A 10,000-nucleotide genomic window follows, 5' to 3' on the forward strand; every position below is an offset into this window, starting at 1 on the left:
CTTTTATTAACTACGGTTGTAAGCTGTGAAAAGCACAAATTTGAAAACAATGAATAAACAATGGAGAAATGTGCTTCAATTATGGTTTATAAATGTATCAGTCAAGTGATTCAGTGTTAAAATGACCACCACCACCCACCCACCCACCCACCACCATGTAGTGGGGGTGGCTAGGGTTCGGTCAAGCAGTCTGCCCTGATACTCTGTGACGTGAAGATCTGCGTGTCCTGCTACTCTCATCCTGCCGGTACGATTGCTATTGTCTCATTGGTAAGCTTTTCAAATTATTATTCTTGATACTACTGCTACTACTACTACTATTATAATGTACTTGGGGTGTTTTTTTAAAGTGTGTGTGTGTGTGCGTAGTGAATTAACAGTCATTAAGTTACCTCGTTTTAATCGTTAATAGTTAGTCATTTTAAAGTTACCGGTACGTTTTTTTTCGCATTTTGAAGTTACCGTGTGTTGTTTTCAAAGTGTTTAAGAAGTGTAGTTAGGTAACAGTGATTGGTGATAGCTAGTGGTTGTAAAGGGAATAGGTTGTTAAGGCTGTTGTAATTATTATCGATAGTTTGGTGATAATTACTTGTTAGTGATATAATTGAACCGGTCCTGAGAGAGGAGAGAGAGAGAAATATGTTTGGTTCTCTCTATCTCTCTCTCCTCTCTCTCTCTCTCTCTCTCTCTCTCTCTCTCTTTGTGGCACTTGGAAGGAGAGAGAGAGAGAGAGAGAGAGAGAGAGAGAGAGAGAGAGAGAGAGAGAGAGAGAGAGAGAGAGAGAAATATGTTTGGTTCTCATTTCTCTCTCTCTCATTTATTTTCAAGAATTAAAGAGAAAGTAATGAAGGAAGAGATTTGTTTATTAACTTTTATTAATTAATTTATTTATTTAAGATTAAAGTTGAGGTGATGCAGGAAAAATACACCTATTATTTATTCAGATTGCAATTAAGTCAGGCTATTAAGAGGTTCCTGGTTAATTAAGTGAACAATATTTACAGGTGTGGTGACTGTGACCTGCCTCCTGACTTGCCCCTGACCTGCCCTGACCTGCCTGTGACCTGCTATTAACCTGCTTTTGACCTGCCTTGACTTGCTCTGACACACATGGTATGATATAGTGGTTTTAAATTATCAGCAAACAACCTTAACTACTATGTTTAATTAATGATATTGACGCAACATAATGTATCAGTTCTGTCCACCTCCCTGATGCAAGAGTTAACCAGTATTCTCAGTCTTTCTCCCACTATTCTGTCCACCTCCCTGATACAAGAGTTAACCAGTATTCTCAGTCAATCACCACTATTCTGTCCACCTCCCTGATACAAGAGTTAACCAGTATTCTCAGTCTTTCACCACTATTCTGTCCACCTCCCTGATGCCAGAGTTAACCAGTATTCTCAGTCTTTCACCACTATTCTGTCCACCTCCCTGATACAAGAGTTAACCAGTATTCTCAGTCTTTCACCACTATTCTGTCCACCTCCCTGATACAAGAGTTAACCAGTATTCTCAGTCTTTCACCACTATTCTGTCCACCTCCCTGATACAAGAGTTAACCAATATTCTCAGTCTTTCACCACTATTCTGTCCACCTCCCTGATACAAGAGTTAACCAGTATTCTCAGTCTTTCACCACTATTCTGTCCACCTCCCTGATACAAGAGTTAACCAGTATTCTCAGTCTTTCACCACTATTCTGTCCACCTCCCTGATGCCAGAGTTAACCAGTATTCTCAGTCTTTCACCACTATTCTGTCCACCTCAGTCAATCACCACTATTCTGTCCACCTCCCTGATACAAGAGTTAACCAGTATTCTCAGTCAATCACCACTATTCTGTCCACCTCCCTGATGCCAGAGTTAACCAGTATTCTCAGTCTTTCACCACTATTCTGTCCACCTCCCTGATGCCAGAGTTAACCAGTATTCTCAGTCTTTCACCACTATTCTGTCCACCTCCCTGATACAAGAGTTAACCAGTATTCTCAGTCATTCATCCCTTTCTTTGGTAAACATTCCCTGCCTGCCTCTATTTCCACCTTCCTGTGACTTGAACTCTTTCAGAAGGGAAAAAAAGGTAATTTAGTGGACTTTTTCAGGTGAACCGAGACCTTCCGAGACCTTCCAAGACCTTCCAAAATCTGCCGTGACCCACAGATGAAGATGTATAGGTGATAAAGGGAGGCCGGTTTGTTTATTTTTTTTGTTTTTCTATTGCTTTATTTATGAAAGAAGATGACACAAGTATTTGAGGTGAGGTGAGGTGAGACAAATGGCACCAGAAGTAGTCTTTACCTCAGCTCAGGAATTGATAATGCATTCAGACAGAGACAGGGAGAGAGACAGGGAGAGAGAGAGAGACAGGGAGAGAGAGAGAGAGAGAGAGAGAGAGAGAGAGAGAGAGAGACAGGGAGAGAGAGAGAGAGACAGGGAGAGAGAGAGAGAGACAGGGAGAGAGAGAGAGAGACAGGGAGAGAGAGAGAGAGACAGGGAGAGAGAGAGAGAGACAGGGAGAGAGAGAGAGAGAGACAGGGAGAGAGAGAGAGAGACAGGGAGAGAGAGAGAGAGACAGGGAGAGAGAGAGAGAGAGAGAGAGAGAGAGAGAGAGAGGGAGAGAGAGAGAGAGAGAGAGAGAGAGAGAGAGAGAGAGAGAGAGAGAGAGAGAGAGAGAGAGAGAGAGAGAGAGAGAGAGACAGAGACCGAGACAGAGGGAGAGAGAGACAGAGACAGAGGGAGAGAGAGACAGAGACAGAGAGAGAGAGAGAGAGAGAGGGAGACAGAGAGAGAGAGAGAGAGAGAGAGAGAGGGGGGGAGAGAGAGATTGATGAGTAACAATTGGAAAAGATAATTGATAAAAAAAAAAACTGGTTATATTTATCTAAGACAATTAAAACACCAAGAAAATGCCTCAAAACACACACACACACACACACACACACACACACACACACACACACACACACACACACACACACACACACACACACACACACACACACACTCACTCAGAAACTTAATATTCTGAAAAAAAAAATGTAAAAAAAAATAAATACATTGCAGATGACTAACAGTAAATATTTCTTTCAGATTTAAGAAGTGCGATGATGCGACACACAGACAGACAGACGGACAGACAGGTGTGGGATGAGTGCTGGCATACTGAAGGTCAAGAGGTCAAGAGGTCAAGAGTCGCGTGTTGAGTCGTATGGGTCACCAGACAGGTCACCCACCTAACCCCACTCGGCCTGTCAGTTCAGCGGCAACACTGTCATGGAAGAATTTGCCGCAAGCTGTGCCTCTCTGTGCTTGTTATCCGAACCTTGTGTCTAATATTGCCTTAATGTTGTGTGTGTGTGTGTGTGTGTGTGTGTGTGTGTGAGAGAGAGAGAGAGAGAGAGAGAGAGAGAGAGAGAGAGAGAGAGAGAGATTTTGTTACTCGTCATGTCCCCTGTACCACTTGAAGACCTCCACCTGACCCCCTCTTAGTCACCCTTGTTGTGTCCCCTGTACCACTTGAAGACCTCCACCAGACCCCCTCTTAGTCACCCTTGTTGTGTCCCCTGTACCACTTGAAGGTCTCCACCTGACCCCCTCTTAGTCACCCTTGTTGTGTCCCCTGTACCACTTGAAGACCTCCACCAGACCCCCTCTTAGTCACCCTTGTTGTGTCCCCTGTACCACTTGAAGGTCTCCACCAGACCCCCTCTTAGTCACCCTTCTCTGAGGTACAACAGTGTCTAGTCATCCTTCCTATGTCATCCTTGTGTAATCAGGAATAATTATCAGCATTTGTTCTCCTCCTCTTCCTCCTCCTTCTGTCTGTCTGTCTGTCTGTCTGTCTGTCTGTCTGTCTGTCTGTCTGCCTGTCTGCCTACCAGTTAAAATGATCAATGTAGTCAGTTATACTTGTGGATACTGTGTGTGTGTGTGTGTGTGTGTGCGTGCATGTATATGAATTAATGTTTATTGTGAAGTATCTGCCTGCCTGCTTGCAAATTAATCATCAATATAGTTACTGTTTGTGTGTTTGTGTGTTATAAAGCAATCTTGTGTATATTATTGATTGTATTCCACATGTATGGGCTGGCCAGACGTGATGTACTGTGACAGCCAGAACCTTGACATATACTGCTTGATAAAATGAAAATAAGCAAAAAAACATGAATAAAGTACAAATTTTGAGCCGAACTAATGAGGACTTTCTCTCGTCTTTTTCAGAGGTGCGTACATCTGCGAGTCACTCCAACCAACCTCTTATATCCTACCTTATTCTGATATATTAGGTTAGATTCAGTTAGGTTACTTATATTGGGGGTCTGTCTTCCTTACTAACAAAATTAACCTAACCATTCCTTCCTTCTCGTCAAGCTGTTGGTGGGAGAAGCCCCAGGACTCTCAAGCGTGGGTTGAGTCACAACTGCGGGTGTGGTAAGTGTCTTTCTGACCTGTTACGTTAATTTGTTTTTTCAGAATTTATTTATTTTTTAGTGTGTGTGTGTGTGTGTGTGTTTGAGTATTGAAATGTTTGGTCAAGTCAACATTCTGATCAGAGAGAAAATTCACTCACTCCAAGATTCAGTTAAGTAATAATTTAGGTCAGAAGTTAATTTGAAAAAGTGTATTAAATTTGTTATTTTTTGGCCATTCATTGATTGATTCATTAATTTGTGTGTTAAGGGAGAGTACTCTTGTAAAAAATCATTCATTCATTCCTTGAGTTTGTAGGAGTGAGTGAAATAATTTATTCCTAATGTAATTTAATACCCAAATGAAGGAGGGAGGTTTGTGAACTAATGTTTCTCCCTCTTCTCCCTCTCTCCCTCTCTCCCTAACAGCTAGCTCACCTTGAAGTCAGACGGGGCTCACGGTAAGTCTTGTGTTCTGTTACTATAAACTGGTGGATATATTTGTTATATATATATTAGTGATTACTTGTACAATGACAACACTTTCAGATGACACAAATTTCCATCTTAATTTAATGGTATCCCTCCTCTCCTCCATATCTCCTCTCCACAAATTATCCCTACATCCACAAGTCCTCCACCTTTTCCTATGAGACTTTCCTCCACTAATTATACCTCATTTCCAACCACAGATGTTCCACTTTTCCTATGAATGTGTCCATCTCTAAATCCACTCAAAATAACCTTTTTTTTTTCCTCTCAGAAGCTAACTTAGTAATTACAAGTTTTTCCATCACAGTGTTGCAGTGTTGCAGTGTTGCAGTGTTGCAGATCTTCACCCAAACAAGGGGAGTATTGTTTTTTTGTGTTTTGTATATATATATATTTTTGTGGGGGGGAGGGGGTCTGGGGATAGCTATCTGCGGTGTGCGTCTGTGCGTGCGTCTGTGTGTGTGTGCATCTGTGTGTGCGTCTGCGTGTGCGTCTGTGCACGTGCGTCTGTGTGCGTGCATCTGTGTGTATGTCTTTTTTTTGGTTGTGTGTGTGTGTGAATTTTTTTTTGGTATAAATATATAGGTGGCAGGCCATAGTGTTAGGATATTTGACAGATTAATATAGAAGATAGTTTAAGTTAGTTATTAATATAGAAGATGGTTTAAGTTAGTTAAGGGTTAAGTGAGGCATAGAGAGAGAGAGAGAGAGAGAGGGAAGACAGATATTAATAGGATTAGCTTATATTTTTTTTAGGGTTTTAAGTAAGTATCTAGGTGGCAGGTCAGAATGATATAATATTTGACACAGATTAATATAGAAGATGGTTTTAAGTTAGTATATATCAAAGGGTTAAGTGAGGCATAGAGAGAGAGAGAGAAAGGGTTAATAGTATTAGGATGACAGGAGTATATATCAAAGGGTTAAGTGAGGCATAGAGAGAGAGAGAGAGAGATAGGGTTATTAATAGGATGACAGGAGTATATATCAAAGGGTTAAGTGAGGCATAGAAAGGGTTATTAATAGGATTAGGATGACAGGGTGTATGAATGTTTAACTCAGATTATATTGAAAGTTTATTTCTTTATAATCTGAGTTTGTATGGCATGTTGAGTATTAGTATGTTATTTTTGTAGTGGTGGTAGTGGTGGTGGGACGTATGAATGATATTTTTTTTTTTTTTTTTTTGGTGGGGGGGGGGGCAAGGGGGGGTATATATATATATATAGTGTTATATAGATATTTTTTTTTTTTTTATCCCCAGATCTTTGGTAAGAGATCTGGGGATTGTATGTATGTATGTCTAGCCAGTATTTTGGTAAGATACTGGCTAGTGAGTGAGTGAGTGAGTGTGTGTGTGTGTGTGTGAGTGTGTGTGTGTGTGTGTGTGTGTACGTGTGTGTGTGTGCGTGCATATGTGTGTGTGCAGTTTTTTTTTTAGGTTAGGTTAATTAGTTAAATAAATAAATAAGAGCATAGATATTAGTAATAATAAAATTTGATATTAGTAATAATAAAAAAGAGGGTAAATAAATAAATAAATAAATAAATATAGGAATAGGGGCAGGTACCTTCAGGGGGGGGGTTGATGGCAGAAGGGGGGGTACCTATAGCATACTAGAGAGAGGGGGGGGGGGTGAGGAAGCTGTAATAATAAAAAAAATAATAAAAATTTGAGGGTAAATAAATAAATAAAAATAGGAATATTTATCAGGTGCCGGTAGCAGAAGGGGGGGGTACCTATAGCATACTAGAGAGAGGGGGGGGGTGGGTGAGGAAGCTGTATGAATGATGAGTAGACTAGGGGGGTCAGGGTGGGTAATATATAATAATTTGTGTAATATTTCAACATTTGTTATATCGACATGCATACTGACACTTTTCTCCCAGACAGATAAGCCTGGCTGGTGAGACAGAGGGGGAGTGGCTTTCTATTTCATTATGTAAGTGATATGAGGTGACATGAGGTCGTCTGGCCAGCTGTGACCCTGTACATGTGATAGGCTTGGAATTTATTGTAATTGTCATTGTGTGTGTGTGTGTGTGTTTGTTTGTTTGTTAGTATACTGTGAATTATAGATGTTTGCTTAATATTTCCCATGAATTAACAAAAAAAGCACAATTCTATTAATATTTCTGTTTATTTATTGTAAACAAGACTTTTGTATACCAGTTTTTGGTGAATAAATCTATAGTTATTAACATTATACTCTTTTGAAACCTCCTACAGTGAGAGAGTGTCACAGGAAGGAGTAAACAGATATTGCTGTATATATATATATTTTTTTTTATGTAGGAGTGACACTGGCCAAGGGAAACAAAAATCTAATGAAAAAAAAGCCCACTGAAATGGCAGTCCCATAAAAGGGTCAAAGCAGTAGCCAAAAATTGATAAATAAGTGTGTTGAAACCTCCCTCTTGAAGGAATTGAAGTCATAGGAAGGTGGAAATACAGAAGCAGGCAGGGAGTTCCAGAGTTTACCAGAGAAAGGGATGAATGATTGAGAATACTGGTTAACTCTTGCGTTAGAGAGGTGGACAGAATAGGAGTGAGAGAATGAGAATACTGGTTAACTCTTGCATTAGAGGTAGACAGAATAGTGGTGAAAGACTGAGAATACTGGTTAACTCTTGCGTTAGAGAGGTAGACAGAATAGGAGTGAGAGAATGAGAAGACTGGTTAACTTTTGCATTAGAGAGGTAGACAGAATAGGAGTGAGAGAATGAGAAGACTGGTTAACTTTTGCATTAGAGAGGTGGACAGAATAGTGGTGAAAGAAAGTTGTGCAGGGAGATCATAGAAGGTGAGGCATGCAGTTAGCAAGATCAGAAGAACAGTTAGAATGAAAATAGCGGTAGAAGACAGATAGATATGCAACACTGCGGTGGTGAGGGAGAGGCTGAAGACACTCAGTTAGAGGAGAGGGACTGATGAGACGAACAGCTTGATAACAGGCTTTCCACTACAGTAAGCTTATCCAAATATAATCAGAATGTAGCCTCTTGTTTCAGGCCTACTTTGCAGTATTTCAGGGTACATGTGGGCTTAATAGCTCAGTAAGACGCAGGATCTACCAGCATAGGGCATAAATAATCATTTTGACGTATTTGAGCATATAAAGTCAGTTTGTTTACAAAATTACATTCGTTGCCTCAATTTCGTCTTCGGCTACAACTTGCAATATATGTTTTTTTTTTTATATATATATATATATATATATTTAATATTTTATCGTTTTTATTTGTATTAGATCATTCTTTTTTAAGCTTTTAGAAATATATAGTGTCAAATTTCTCAGTTGGCATTTTTTAATTTGTTTACTTTTCGGCTCTAAATCAGAATCGACTTTTTAGTATGGGTTATTACAAGTTTTTTGTGTTATTATGTTAATTAAGGTATTTTAACAATATATGGAAATGGAGGCAATCGATAATTTTCACTTGTTATTTATACATGACTTGACCTTATATAAATTAGAAAAAAACCTAAATATATGGTATTGTAAGGGCCTCTCAAAAAAAAACCTCTTTAAAAACAATTCAACATTTTTAGAAATCATAAAATCTAACTTAGACTCGGAAACAAAAGAAATATTAGAATTTTCTCAATACAACGAATGCTCATAAAGCTCCTCCCCCTATCTCCGCCATTTTGTGGACAGACGGTGGAGAGTCGCAGAAGTGTTCACATTACTTCAGCCTTCACGACCATAACCAGGTAATTTATAAGATATATGATCAACAGGTAACCTTGCCAAGACCTTAAAAGCCATGTAACGAAGTGGGTGTCATATAAATAAGCGGAGACTGGAAATATGATCGATGTTCAGAGGAAGGGTTATGTCAGCTGGTTCATGTCCGCTGTTTGTCCGTGGTGCTCTTATTAACACTTAATTTGTGATGTTTGTAGATCACTTGCGGTGTTACTTCACTGATATTTTGTCCTTGGTGCTATAAATGTTATATTTGACCAGGTAAGGACGAGTTAGAGCCGTGAAATATTGAGATATAGTGTAACAGCTGGTGCCATAAAAACCCTGCCTGGTGAGGTGACGTGAGGTACATTACGATATGATAACTAAGAATTCTGCCTTTAAAATTCCCTGTGGAGGTTTAAGCGTATATAAATGTTATCCAGGAGTGTGTGTGCACTATACTCAGGGAGGTTTGGTTTAATTAAGACCGTGAAATATTGAGTTATATGAAATAATAGGATTTTTTTTATTTTTCATCAATATTTCGTTATATCATTTACTGTGTGGCTTGGATACGTCCATATATCGTCACGGAGCTTACGAACGTTAGATTAGAACCGTGTTTGGCTAGATATAGTGACAGATTAATGAAATTTTGCCAGATAAGATGGACCAAAGATTTACAAATAAACATTGTTGTCTAAGAGAGAGAGAGAGAGAGAGAGAGAGAAATTTAATGTGTTTTCATGAGGACAGTAACCAATATGTAAATGTCTCTCTCTTTCTCTCTCTACTACTACTACTACTACTACTACTACTACTGCTACATTTATTATTATATTATTATTATTATTATTATTATTATTATTATTATTATTATTACTATTACTACTATTATTATTATTATTATTTTATTTCCATTATTATTACTATTGTTATTATTGTTGTTTTGTTGATATGTAATTATGTAATTGTGTTTTGGTCTAGGTTTTTCTTGATTTTCACTGGTTTCTCTGTGTGTGTGTGTGTGTGTGTGTGTGTGTGTGTGTGTGTGTGTGTGATTTAAAAACCATATATAAATTAATCTTTTTCTTTTCAGATAACCTCTCACTCACACGCATGAACCCTTGCAAGTAATTGAACTGTGAAGAATTAGCAGCCATGAGCCTAAAATAGTATTAGTACAACAACACACACAGTCACCACTGCTAAATACTACTACTACTACAACAGGTGAGTACTACAACAGGGCATGCAGTTAGCAAGATCAGAAGAGCAGTTAACATGAAAATAGCGGTAGAAGACAGCTAAATATGCAACATTGCGGTGGTGAGAGAGAGGCTGAAGACACTCAGTTAGAGGAGAGGAGTTGATGAGATGAAAAGCTTTTGATTCCAC

At 39.0% G+C, this 10,000-nt stretch overlaps 1 long non-coding RNA gene across 3 annotated transcripts in view; it reads left to right on the top strand.

Annotated features, from left to right (window-relative positions):
* Positions 1-6,380, top strand: part of LOC135107740 (uncharacterized) — a 6,483-nt gene extending 103 nt beyond the window's left edge. Inside the window, exons 1-6 of one of the 3 annotated variants that reach the window (XR_010271966.1) lie at positions 1-270; positions 1,005-1,113; positions 2,109-2,197; positions 3,097-4,437; positions 4,845-4,876; positions 5,215-6,380. The exon at positions 1-270 is cut by the window's left edge and continues 103 nt beyond it. This is a non-coding gene — a long non-coding RNA (uncharacterized LOC135107740). The remainder of the gene's footprint in view (positions 271-1,004; positions 1,114-2,108; positions 2,198-3,096; positions 4,438-4,844; positions 4,877-5,214) is intronic. The other 2 variants (XR_010271964.1, XR_010271965.1) reach the window with 2 other exon arrangements.
* The last annotated feature ends 3,620 nt before the right edge of the window (positions 6,381-10,000 follow it).

The sequence above is a fragment of the Scylla paramamosain genome, chromosome 15 (genome assembly GCF_035594125.1).
Source record: "Scylla paramamosain isolate STU-SP2022 chromosome 15, ASM3559412v1, whole genome shotgun sequence".
In the NCBI taxonomy this organism is placed as follows: Eukaryota; Metazoa; Arthropoda; class Malacostraca; order Decapoda; family Portunidae; genus Scylla; species Scylla paramamosain.